At 43.4% G+C, this 14,521-nt stretch overlaps 1 protein-coding gene across 1 annotated transcript in view; it reads right to left on the reverse strand.

Annotated features, from left to right (window-relative positions):
- LOC111954617 (transcription regulator protein BACH2-like) overlaps positions 1-14,521 on the reverse strand; it is a 124,604-nt gene that overhangs the window by 18,242 nt on the left and 91,841 nt on the right. The gene's annotated exons all lie outside the window — the stretch shown is intronic.

Raw genomic sequence — 14,521 nt, forward strand, 5'->3', positions numbered from 1 at the left:
GAGTGAGAGAGAGAGGGTGTGAGAGACAAGAGAAAGGAGCCAGGCTAGCTAGCTGTTTAATACCATTATGTTTGGTGTGTGTAGAGGAAAGCTCTTTTTTGAGAGACACACCCCTTGCTCAGGCAACAGTAGGACACAGCACTGTTTGACAACAGTCTCTGATGAAGAATTTCCCCTGTTAGATGCTTGCTCAATGAATACCATCACAAACCACACACAAAGCAAGGTGTGCTCACAATGCAATTACGAGGCTATCCACTTTGAATGGTGGATAGCCATTGTTGTGTGTGTGCCARCGGCACCTTTTCTTTGCCTGAGCGATGTAAAGACCCCGGTACAAGACTTAACGTGCCATCACAGTGTGTTTTTAATGAGCAGGGAGAAAGAGCCCAGTGTTTACTGGTTGTTTTGCTGCCCATTTGTGGGAGTAACAACACAAGATGAATAGGTCACTAGGTCATTAGGTCACCAACCCGTCGATCGCGAGGCATTCCTAGTCGATCACCAAACATTTAGGTAAAAAAACAACGATGAAGCGTTCCTATTTTTTTATCCGTCGATCGCGAGGCATTCCTAGTCGATCACCAAACATTTAGGTAAAAAAACAACGATGAAGCGTTCCTATTTTTTTATTTGTTTCGTGATGTTGGCGGTAGGTGCACTTGATTCAGCAGCCCTAGTGCAGGGAAGGCAAAGTGTTCCCATTTTGAACCATTTCATGTCTGAAGTTATTACTCCGCTGACCCAGCAGGCCCAGAGAGCAAATCAGGTGCACCTACAGGCCTACGGCTGGCCAATCAGATAGCTCAGATCACRGTGTCTGCACTGTGCCCTGAAGCCATAGACTGTCAAAATAAGCCTTAAGCGCACATCAAAATTGATGCTGTAAGATTTTGACTAGAGAGAGACTCAACAAATACAGCAAAGCGCTGCTGTTTTTATGAGTAAGTTCATGTTTAAGTTGTTATTCAGCACTGTCAACACGTTGTTCAACACTTTTATAAGCCATAAAATGCTACAACCAGCGCTGCAGCTGTAATGAATGACTATAGCAAAGTGTTTGGATAAGCTTGCGTTGTTATTATTAGCAGTTATTATTATTTATTTRTATATCGAGGAATATTTCACTTTATCTGGACATGGGATTAACAACATGAATTGGTGCAAGAGGCAGAAATAATGTAGTGCGACTTGAGTTTCGCCATCCGCTGGAAGACTGTGTTCCCTTTTCTCAACGGAGGGAGGAGGAGCGGAGGGGTGATGAGTCAGGTGAGAGGCAACCTCACCGCTGCTACCCCCCCCCTCAGACTGACCATCAGATGCAGGCCATCAGTCCAGTAAAATAAAATAAAAAGCTAATTATTATGCTCAATCAGCTGTGCCTCAAAACTAATACAACAAATGATCTATTACAATTGTGATTATATACCTTCATTTTTTAAATAATAAATAATAATTATAAATATAATAGCCAATATGCCGTGATAATGCATTGGGTATATAGCATACTACAAACCTCATTGCTACAGATCTGTTTAAAAGGTAACCACTGTTCTCAAGATGTATGGTTCTCTCTCTCTCTCTTCCTCTTCTCTCTTCTTCTCTCCTCTCTCTCTCTCTTCTCTATTCTCTCTCTCTCTCTCTCTCTCTCTGTCTGTCTGTCTGTCTGTCTGTCTGTCTGTCTGTCTGTCTGTCTGTCTGTCTGTCTGTCTGTCTGTCTGTCTGTGTGTGAACCGTAGCAGTAGAGGCTGTCGGCAGCTCTGCACTCCCATGCTCGGTGCCAGGCACCCTGCTAGTAAAACAGGATTTTCCCTCCTCAGAAATCAAACTCACAAACCACAAAAATTTGCTTTGTGGATTTTTCCGTTTGGAAAAACAACCGGACAGTGTTTACGAGGAAACGCAAATATAGGCCTAGAGGGGAAAATGTTAGGTAATATGAATTATTCATAGCAGGAGTGAAATCACTGGGATGTGTTGTGTCGATTTTGTTGGAGGTATTATTCTAAATGTGGTTTAAATACACAACATTTATGAATTGTAATSCTATAAGGATAGTATTTTTGAAATTCTGTGGTTGCCTGATAACACAACAAATATATTAATGTTAGGCTACTCCCTAGACTGTTCCCCGGATCTATTTCCAGCTTGTAAATCTTTAATTTACTATTTATATTTTTGACTACTTTTACTTTTACTTCACTACATTCCTGAAGAAAATAAAGTACTTTTTACTCCATACATTTTCCCTGACATCCAAAAGTACTCGTTACATTTTTAATGCTTAGCAGAACAGGAAAACTGTCCAATTCACACACGTATCAAGAGAACATCCCTGGCCATCCCTACTGCCTCTGATCTGGTGGACTCACTAAACACAAATGCTTAGTTAGTAAATTATGTCTGAGTGTTGGAGTGTACCTCTGGCTATCTGTAAAAAAAAACATAAAAAAAAATAGTGCCATTTGGTTTTTTTAACATAAGGAATTTGAATAGATTTTTACTTTTGATACTTAAGTATATTTAAAACTTTTACTCAAGTAGTATTTTACTGGGTGACTTTCATTTTTAATTGAGTCATTTTCTATGAAGGTATCTTTACTTTTACTCAAGTATGACAATTGGGTAGTTTTTCCACCAATGCCCTCGACCACATGTGATTACACCAGTGTTACAACCAGCACAGTCGCATAATGAAGGCAAACGTGAGGGATCCGGAGAAAGACAGCGAAAGAAAGAGAGAGAGAGAGAGAGAGAGAGAAAGAGAGGGAGAGAGACAGAGAGAGAGAGAGAGAAGGTGTGAGGAAAAAAAAGGGCAAGAGGGAAAGATGGTTGCACTTGCAACCTAAAAAGCCACACTTGAAAGGGAGAACAAAAAGCGAAGGTGGTGGATATAAAGCACATTTCCTGGTCATTACTGGATAGTCGTTGACATACTGTATGAAGCGTTTCAGGATGTTAGCAACACTTATTGTAGGAGTTAACACAAAGGGACAATTTAATCAAGGTGATAGAACTGGGGCATTTTATGCTAATATGGGCTTSTGMACCGGGTGGGCCAAGCCTGCTATGTTTCTATGGACTGGTGACGAGGCGGTACCATTACAGAGCAGGACATTATAGCAAGAGTGCWTCACAGAACCCTGTTTATAGGAAGTCTGCCCAATATCCTTTCATAAACAGACAGTGTGGAAAACTATCACCCCCCTTCTTTCTCCCTCTATTGCTATCTCTCTCTCGCTCTCTCTGACATCCCCCTCTGTCTTCCAGTCTCTGTCTCCCTCACTGAGCTCTCTCTCTGAGGCCTCCCTCTGTCCGCTCCACTCTGTAGTAGAGACGGCTAATTCATGCAACTGTACTTCAGTGAATTCCTGAATGTCATGTATCCTAATAAGGACATTGCATAGCATGACAATGGAGTGGTGCTTCTACACCTGCATTGCTTGCTGTTTGGGGTTTTAGGCTGGGTTTCTGTACAGCCCTTTGAGATATCAGCTGATGTAAGAAGGGCTATATAAATACATTTGATTTGAGTGCTTCCCCGGACGGCACGCTGCCAAGCCAGAAGAGAGATCTCCTCTGGAGAGACTACAAGCTAGACATTTTAATATCAGATCTGCTGAGTAACCTGACATTAACCTCTGTATTGAAAGGCGCATGATGAGGAGCCTCGATGTTGATGAGTCACAGCACAGCGCTAATGGATGGAGGTACTGTATGGAGGGTTGGCTGCCATCGTCATTTATCCTCGTGGGAGAGAAAAGAGAGGTGGAGGAAGAAGCACAGGGACAATGACTCGCTGCAGTACAGCCAAGTGTTCACTTTAAGCCAGGCAATTATGCCAATAAATAAACGAGGGAAATAGAAGTAATTTACAGTAAATTTGACAGCTAATGTGTATGAATGGCAAAGGAACAAAATGTTTTTTCCACAGTAAGACACCAGTAAACACTGGGACACATGAGACGTTTTCTGCGAGTAAACATCCCCTGACGGTGTGGAGTAAACATCCCCTGACGGTGTGGAGTAAATCTCCCCTGACGGTGTGGAGTAAACATCCCCTGACGGTGTGGAGTAAATCTCCCCTGACGGTGTGGAGTAAACCTCCCCTGACGGTCTGGAGTAAACCTCCCCTGATGGTGTGGAGTAAATCTCCCCTGACGGTGGGGAGTAAACCTCCCCTGATGGTGTGAAGTAAACGAGATAATGTACTTCCTAATCCTCTTGTATTTCAGTAGTTTACTGTACCTGACGAGACACTGGGGAGGACATGACCCTAACACTTTACTACGAGGATGCTCAGCTCTGACTTTACACGCTGTCCCTGTCTTTATTCTTCAGAATACTGCTATGTTTCTATACAAACTGGCAGAACATTACTGCTGTCCACTTGTTGATACATCCTGCACCTGAGATGAGACATTGAAAATACAGGGCAGCCAGTGGTTAATTGTTTGGGTCTCGAGGGTTAAATCCAGCTACTATAAACACACAGACAACATTCTGTAGGCTCTCACTGGGTCTCCRTAGCTGGCTGGCTGGTTGACTCAGAGAGAGATACATGTAAATGCGCAGGTTCTCAGAGTAGCCTGCTCAAACGGCAGACAAAGATCCTGTATCCTTACTGTCAGATTAGCGCTGAGCACTGTGCCCTTGTGTTGGCGGAGAGAAGACCCCCCTGCATTAGCGACAGCAGTCACACTAGGTGGTATCGCTAGCTCACTTGCTCTTCTATCTTCTTTCTTTCTCTCTCTCCTCTCTTCTCCCTTCTTGTCGCACCCTGCCCCCAACTTTGGTGGGGGGAAGACAGTTGAAGATATGCGCCCGCCTCCCGCCATCTGTCTAATGAGCTGTAATTGTGTGATAGTATCCTGGTTGGGCTCTCTGTTTGTGTCAAGCCCTGCTGTTGCTGTTCTGCTTCCACCTTGCCCTGAGTCCTTCAGATTAGTTAGCCTGGCTTCTTTCTGCATGTCCCGACCTGATCAAGTGTCTGTGGAGATGGAGGTGGGGGGGGGGATGTCACTCACCAACACTAAACCTCTCAAGGCGCATTACATTTCCCTGTTTCACCAYCATCCACTCATGAGGCAGCCACTCTCTCTCTCCACTCACTACACCAGGCCTTAACATTATATTTACAGACAGTCCAATCACAGCAATCAAAGTGGTGTGGATGTATTTTATTTTCTCTCTTTGCTGCTTAGAGAGTTCATTTTTTTGGTCTGAGATGAGTCATGACTGAGGGATCTGACAAACAGGAGGTGGTTTGAGGTTTGAACCAACTGCCCCTCTGCTGAATCACAGTGAATGTGCATCCTTAATGGCACCCTATTCCCTAGAGCCCTGGTCAAAAGCAGTGGACTATATAGTGGATAGGTTGCCATTCTCGACGCATCCTGAGTAAACCAGAGGTCAAATATGGCTACCGGTCAAGCAAGGGGCCTCCTTCCTCCTCCCTCCTATGGTCTGGATCTGGGATCAAGTGTTTGTTRCCTCCCTCTTCTTGGTTTAAGGCCCAGGGCAGTCAAAAATATGATTTTCATAGCTTCAAACCACTCTGCCAATAACAGCTTGTTTTCAGATTTTTACTCCCCAATCAGACCACTCCTAGACAGTCCTAGCAAAATTCTTAATGGAGAAATTGCTCTTTGCAAAGAAGCTATTTTTGTAAAATTTTTACCATTTTATTTTAAAACAACCACAGTAAGGTACTTAATTGGGTAACACTTTATTTGGATAGTCCATCTGTAGATGCGCTACAGACTTTCTACAGACTATCAGTAACATTTCAACTAACTATTTAATAACCCTAACCATAGCTCCAACCCTAACCTTTATCCTAAACCTAAACTTAACCCTTACCCAAACCCTTATTCTAACCCTAACCCTAACCCTAACCGAGGGAATAGAGGATAGCATCATAGCCTCCGCGATTGTCTTCGTTTCACATTTCATCTGCAGTGTCTTTTATTCCCCTCTCTCCCTGTCTTTTCTTGGTGATCATCGAGGCCCCTTTGGTTAGTTGCCCTTTGTTGCACATACAGTACCAAAAGTTTCTGAGGTTTGGACACACCAACTCATTCAAGGGCTTTTCTTTATTTTTAATATGTTATACATTGTAGAATAATAGTGAAGATATCAAAACTATGAAGTAACACATGGAATCATGTAGTAACCAAAAAAGTGTTCAACAAATCAAAATATATTTTAGATTTTAGATTCTTCAAAGTAGCCTTGATGACAGCATTGCACACTCTTGGCATTCTCTTAACCAGKTTCATGAGGTAGTCAGCTGGAATGCATTTCAATTAACAGGTTTTCCTTGTTAAAAGTTAATTTGTGGATATTCCTTTGCTTGTTAATGCATTTGATTTAATGCATTTGAGCCAATCAGTTGTGATGTGACAAGGTAGGGGTGGTATACAGAAGATAGCCCTATTTGGTAAAATACCAAGTCCATATTATGGCAAGAACAGCTCAAATAAGCAAAGAGAAACGACAGTCCATTARTACTTTAAGACATGAAGGTCAGTCAATCCGGAACATTTCAAGAACTTTTCAAGTTTCTTCAAGTGCAGTCGCAAAAACCATCAACCGCTATGATGAAACTGGCTCTCATGAGGACCGCCACAGGAAAGGAAGACCCGGAGTTACCACTGATGCAGAGGATAAGTTCATTAGAGTTACCAGCCTCAGATTGCAGCCCAAATAAATGCTTCACAGACTTCAAGTAACAGACACATCTCAACATCAACTGTTCGGAGGAGACTGCGTGAATCAGGCCTTCATGGTCAAATTTCTGCAAAGAAACCACTACTAGGGACACCAATGAGAAGAAGAGACTTGCTTGGGCCAAGAAACACGAGCAATGGACATCAGACCGGTGGAAATCTGAGATTTTTGGTTCCAAACGCTGTGTCTTCGTGAGACACAGAGTAGGTGAAAGGATTATCTCTGCATGTGTGGTTCTCACCATGAAGCACGGATGAGGAGGTGTGATGGTGTGGGGGTGCTTTGCTGGTGACACTGTCTGTGACACTTAACCAGAATGGCTACCAAAGCATTCTGCAGCGATACGCTATCCCATCTGGTTTGCGCTTAGTGGGAATATCATTTGTTTTTCAACAGGACAATGACCCAAAACACACCTCCAGGCTGTGTAAGGGCTATTTGACCAAGAAGGGGAGTGATGGAGTGCTGCATCAGATGTCCTGGCCTCCACAATCGCCCGACCTCAACCAAATTGAGATGGTTTGGAATGAGTTGGACCACAGAGTGAAGGAAAAGCAGCCAACAAGTGCTCAGCATATGTGGGAACTCCTTCAAGACTGTTGGAAAAGTATTCCTCATGAAGCAGGTTGAGAGAATGCCAAGAGTGTGCAAAGCTGTCATCAAGACAAAGGGTGGCTACTTTGAAGAATCTCAAATATAAAATATATTTTGATTTTGATTTGTTTCACACTGTTTTTTGTTACTACATGATTCCATTTGTGTTATTTCATAGTTTTGATGTCTTCACTATTATTCTACAATGTAGAAAATAGTACAAATAAAGAAWAATCCTTGAATAGGACAAAAATGTGTCAGCACTTGTGAGTCACCTACTGTACAGAGGACATTAAATCTTGAGAGATGATAGCAATGTAATTACCTTCCCTCCATTATGGGACAGTGACCCGTTTAGACAGGACAGAGAAATAMTGATGGTGTCCCAAATGGCACCCTATTACCTATATAGTGCACTACTTTGACCAGGGGTTGGGCCCGGTTCAGGCAACAGTGCCCAAAAACAGGAAAATAACGACATTTTTCAAGGAACCGGGAATGAAAGTCATTCATAGTATTTTGGAACAGAACTGTTATTTTTTCTATTTTATCTAGCATTTCTTTKTAGTTCCACAAAAAAAACGTGACAAAACGCCTACGCAAAGCCCTCACTGTCACTCAGAAATGTATTCCACTGTCTGCCTGCAAGCTGAAAATCTTTGCCAGTGTGTGTGCGTATTTAGGCAACCTTTCCCTCTGAAGCATATGCTACTGTACTGACATTACAGTACCATAGGCTACTGTACTGACATTACCATAGGCTACCATCCTGACATTACATTGGCTACAGTTCTGACATTACTATAGGCTACCGTCCTGACATTCTGATAGGCTACTGTACTGACATTACCATAGGCAACTGTACTGACATTACCATAGGCTAGTGTACTGACATTACCATAGGCTACTGTCTTGCTGGACATTGTCCCATGCTACGGTTCTGGACATCCATATGGCAGACTGTACTGGAATTACCGGAAGCAGGCTACTGTATCTGTACATTACCATAAGGCTACCGACCTGACATTACATAGGCACACCGTACTGAATTACCATGGCAACTGTAACTGACATAAGCATAGGCAGCTGTACTGACATCCCACAGGCTAGTGTACTGACATTCCATGAGGCTTACTGTTCCTAATTAGATTAAGCACTGGACTGACATTACCATAGCAACTGTACTGACATTACCGATACCAATGCAACTGTACTGTGACCATTACCAATAGGCAGCTGTACGGAACATTACCATAGGCACGTACGACATTGCCCATAAGCAAAGTACTGACATTACATACTGGCAACTGTACGTGACATTCATAGGCACTGTACTGACATTACCCATAGGTCAACTGTACTACATACATAGCTAGTTACCTTACATTATCCATAGGCTTAACACGTCCTGACATTCCCACAGGCAGTGTACTAACATTACCATCCTGCTACTGTACTGGACATTACCATAGGCTACTGTCCTGACATTACCATAGGCAGCTGTACTGACATTTACCATAGGCCTACTGTACTGACATTACATAAGCAACTGTAGGACTACATTCCCATAGGCTAGTGTACTGACATTACCCAATAGGCAACCGTACTGATATTCCCATAGGCTACCATTTTGAACATTCCCATAGGCTACTGTACGTGAATACCAATTAGGCTTACTGTATACTGACATTAACCATGAGGCAACCTGCAACTGGACATTACCCATTATAGGCAACTGTACTGACATTACCATAGGCTAGCCGTTACGATGGATTCCCATAGGCTACGTCCTGACATTCCCATAGGCTACTGTCTTATGACATTTACGATAGGCTTAATGTTCTGACATTACCATAGGCTACCTATCTTGACACTCCCATAGGCAACTGTATTGACAGTTCCATAGGCTACTACACATTACTAGCTACTGTTGACATACATAGGAGTTAGACTTCATAGGCTACCGTCCTGACATACGCATGAGGCAGCTGTAGCTGATCATACCAGAAGCTACCGTCCTGACATTACCATAGGCACCTGTACGACAATGGCCACTGTACTGACATTACATAGCTGCTCGTCCTGACATTACCATAGGCAACTGTACTTGATACCATATGCCCTGACTTCATAGAACTTACTGTCCTGATTTACCTATAGGCAGCTGTACTGGACATACCATAGGCGTACCGTTCGCGTCCGATTACCAATTAGGCAAAGCTGACTGACATTACCATAAGGCTTGCTGCCTGACATTAAACCATAGGCCACTCTGTACGACATTACATAGGCAACTGTACTACATTACCATGAGGCTATACCGTCCTGAACATTACCGATAGGCAACTGTACGACTTACAATAGGCTGCTGCCATGACATTTACCATGGAACACTGTAACTGGACATTACCATATAGTGCTAGCCGTCTGACATTACCATAGGCAACTGTACTGACATACCAAGGTAACTGTAACTGAACATTGCCATACGGTACCGATCCTGACACTCATAGCAACTGTACTGACATTACGATTAGGATGCTGCGCCTGACCATTACATAGTCAACTGTACTGACATTACCCATAGCTGCTGCCGCTGACATTATCCAATGTTCAATGTACTGACTTACTGACTCCCGTGCTGGCTAGCCTGTACAGTTACCATAAGCATACACTGGTATACTGACATTACCATAGGCTACGTACTGAATTACCATGCGCAACATCTACTTAACAATAGGCTCCGTCCTGACATTACCCATAGGCAGCTGTACTGGACATTACCAGTAGGCTGCTGCCCTGACATTACCGATAGACAAACTGTACTGGACATTACCGATAGGCTACCATCCTGACCATTAACCTATATGCAACTGTAGCTGAACATTAAACCATAGACTACTGTAACTGACATTACCATAGCACTGTACTGACATTTAACATATGGCATACGTCACGACTTACGCATAGGCAACTGTACTGACATTACCTATGTGCAACCATAAGGCAACTGTACTGACATATACCGCTACATCTGATGACATATGACATAGGCATGTTGACATTCCAATGACTCTTCCCTGACATTACATAGGCAAACTGTAAGACTGAGCATACGACCTGAGGCAACTGTAGCTGACCCCATTAACCATATGGCAACTGTACGAACATATACACGGCAAAACTACTGCCAAGCTGGCTGACATAAGCAACTGTACCTACATTAAACTCATCAGTGGCAAGCTGTACTTGAACCTTACACGATATGCAACTGTACGACATTACCACTAAGGCTAGCTGCCTGAATACCGAATAGGCAACGCTGAATTACGCAATAGCAACGATAAATTACACCATAGACTAACCGTCTGACTGACTTGTACTCATCCATAGGCTTACTGTCCTATTCAAATGGACCATTACCTAGCTACGTCCCTACATTACCGAAGACTGAACTTACTGGGGCATCCCAAATACACTACTTGTATGCTGTACGTTCCAACATAGGCTACTGTCTTGACATTACCATAGGCTACTGTATGACATTACATGACTTACTCCTGACATACATTGGCTACCTGTCTTGACATTCCATTGAGGCAACTGTACTGACATTACCATAGGCTACTGACTGACATTCCATAGGCAGACTGTACTGACATTCCCATAGGCACACTGTATCTGACATTCCCATAGGCCTACTGTACTGACATACTCATAGGCTACCGTTCTTGACATTCCATAGGCAACTGAGCCTTGACATTACACCATACGGCAGACTGTACTGGACATTCCATAGGCTACTGTACTGACATTCCAAGGCAATAGATGGTCTCATTCTGACATTCCATAGGCTACTGTCTGACATGTGACGCATATTGGCTACTGTTACTGACATTACAATAGCTAACTGTACTGACAACCATAGGCAACTGGCCTACTGACATTACCATAGGCTAAGCTGTACTGACATTACCATAGGCTACTGTACTGACATATCATCTGCATCATAGGCAACTGCTACTGACCATTACCATAGGCAACTGTACTGGACATTTACGCAAATAGACTAGCGAGCTGGGACATTACCATTATGCTAACTGTAACTGACATTGGACCTGATAGGCTACCGCGTCTGACATTACAATGGCAACTGTACTTGACATTTACCATAGGCTGCTGCCACTACATACCATAGACAACTGACTGACAATTACATAGGGCTATCGACTCGCTGACATATACCTCATAAGGCAAACTGTAGGACATTACCATATGTACAAATGTACTGACATTACCGGTATATGACTACTGCTCTGACATACACATAGGGCAACTGTAGCTGACATGTTACGATAGCAACTGTACTGAACATTTACCTATTAGGCTAACTGTAACTGACATTCACCAGCATATGGCACTGTACTGACATTCTCCATAGGCTCTGCCTGCTGACATTACCATAGGCAACTCGTTACTGACATTACAACCGTTATTATGGGCACTGTACTGACTCACCATAAGGGCAAACTGTACTGGACATTGTACCGTAATCGGAGGTGCTGCTGCCGCTGAAGCAGTACAATATGTGCAACTGTACTTGACATTGACCTCACTCATCAGGCAACGTGTACTGACAATTACCAACCGTATAGCTATATAGCCGTCTGACAGTTCCCTTATAGCGCAACGTGTTACTGCATTACCGGATATAGACTACTGTATACTGGTGACTATTCCCATTAGCTACGGTCCGACATTAGCTAAGTACACCGCGTCTGCATTGACCTGATAGGACGTACGTAACTTGGAATTCCCATATGCACGAGTCTTTAGCGTTACTTGTCCTCATGAGGTGCTTACGTAACTGGAACATTACAAGCTACGTTACTAGGGTACATTTCTATAGACTACTGTCCTGACATAACCATAATTCCTACCTGCTTGACATTCCCGGATATGTGCTAAATCGGTTAGCTGACATACCTTCATAGCTAGCTGTACTGACATTTCTTCATTAATGTTTGCAAGCTTGCGTACTGACATTCCCATAGGCTCAACGGTACTGACATGCCGATAGTGCTTACTATTACTGACTGACTACCAAGGCGACCGTCTTGACATTCTCTATAGGGCAATCTGTACTGAACATTCCCGATATGGTCATACTGTACTTTGACATTATCCCGATAGGTACTGTACCTGACATTATACATTAGGCAACCGTTACTGATCTCCCATATGCTACCATCTGGACATGTCCCATAGGCCCCGTAGGCTGTACGTGAACATTGACCATAGGCACTGTACTGGAACATTACCTAGCTACTGGACTGACATTCCCCTAAGGTGCAACTGCCTGACAGTATCGCATAGGCACTGTCCTGAACATTACCGGATAGGCTACTGTACTGACTACCGATCAGGCAAACGTGCAGTCTGACATACAATGGCAACTGTACTGACATTTACATAGGCTACCGAACTGATATCCCATAGGCTACTGTCCTGCATTACCATAGGCTACTGTACGAGCATTACCGATAGGCAACTGCAACTGACAAATTAACCATAGGGCATACGTACTGACATTACCATAGGCTGTGCTCGTCTGACATTACCTATAGGCAACTGGTACTGGACATTTACCATAGGGCGCTCCTCTACATTACCCGATAAGGCAACTGGTACTGACAGGTACAGATAGCTACCGCCTGACATTACAAAGTGCAACTGTGACTTGACATTTACCGATATGACTTACTGTGTATAACTGACTATTAACCATAGGCAACTGACTGCGACATTACCATAGGTCTTACTGTCGCTGTGACATTATCCAAGGGGCAACTGTAGCTGATCATTTCCTATAGCGCTGCGCCGCTGACATTTACCGCATAGACAACTGTCAGGCTGACATTGTACCATGCAGGCTAACCATCGCTTGACAATTACCATAGTGCAACTGTACTGACATTATCCTTATAGGACTGAGTACTGCGTACTGACATTGACCAAAGACTACTGTCCACATTTACGAGAGCAACTGGTGAACTGACATTTACCATGAGGCCACGTGTATTGAACTATTACCATATAGATTACTGACATTACCAACCATAGGTTCAAACTGTCTGAATTTCGCTTACGGCTGCTGCCTGCTGACAGTTACCATAGGCACTGTAGCTGACATTACCTACCATAGTCAATCGCTGATGCGACATTACTATAAGGCCAACTGTAGCTCGAACTATACCTTGATAGGCCTGCTGCCTGCTGACATTACATAGCGCAACTGTACTGAGCATTAGCCGACCAAGCGAACTGTATCGGACATTACGACCTGATTAGCTACCGTTCCTTGCAATTCCCATAGGCAATGTACTGGACAACCATAGACTACTGTAGCGACATTTCCCATAAGTACTGTCCTGACATTACCATAACACCGTCCTGACATTACTGATAGACTATTGAACTGACATTTCCCGACTAGCAGACTTACGGTACTGACGTTCCCATAGCTACTGACTGGACAGTTACCAATAGGTCTACTGTAACTGACTAATACCATAGACTACTGCGGACATTACCGATAGAGCTACGCGTCGTGAAAACATTCCATCAGGCCAACGTACTACATTAACCGATACGGTAGGCAGCTTGTGTACTGAAACATTGCTCCATGATGGTGCACCTGTACTTGACAATCCCGATAGGCAACTGTGTACTGACATCAAGCACTACTGACATTTACCTAATAGGAAACCTGGCTTGACATTTCTCATAGTGCAAACTGTACTGATCATTCCCATTGAGCAACTGTACTGAACAGTACCTGGCTACGTAACTGACATTACTGATAGGGTCAACCGTACTGATATTCCCTATATGCAGCCGATTTTCGACATTCCCATGAGCTCCTGTTAGCTGACATTAACCATAGTACTGGTACTACTTACAAGGCTGAACCTGTACGACAATCCCCTAGTGCAACTGGCCTGACATAACATAGGCAGCTGTCTGACATCACAGGTCAGCTGTACTACAATACCGAAGGCCACTGCACTGACATTACAAGGCAACTGAGCACAACAAGCACCGCCTATTTTCCCGAAGCTCTGCCTCTGAACATTCCATATGATTATAACTTGAGAATACATAGGCTAACGGAAGTACATAGTGCTACCAACTT

Source organism: Salvelinus sp. IW2-2015, linkage group LG28 (genome assembly GCF_002910315.2).
Source record: "Salvelinus sp. IW2-2015 linkage group LG28, ASM291031v2, whole genome shotgun sequence".
Lineage (NCBI taxonomy): Eukaryota > Metazoa > Chordata > Actinopteri > Salmoniformes > Salmonidae > Salvelinus > Salvelinus sp. IW2-2015.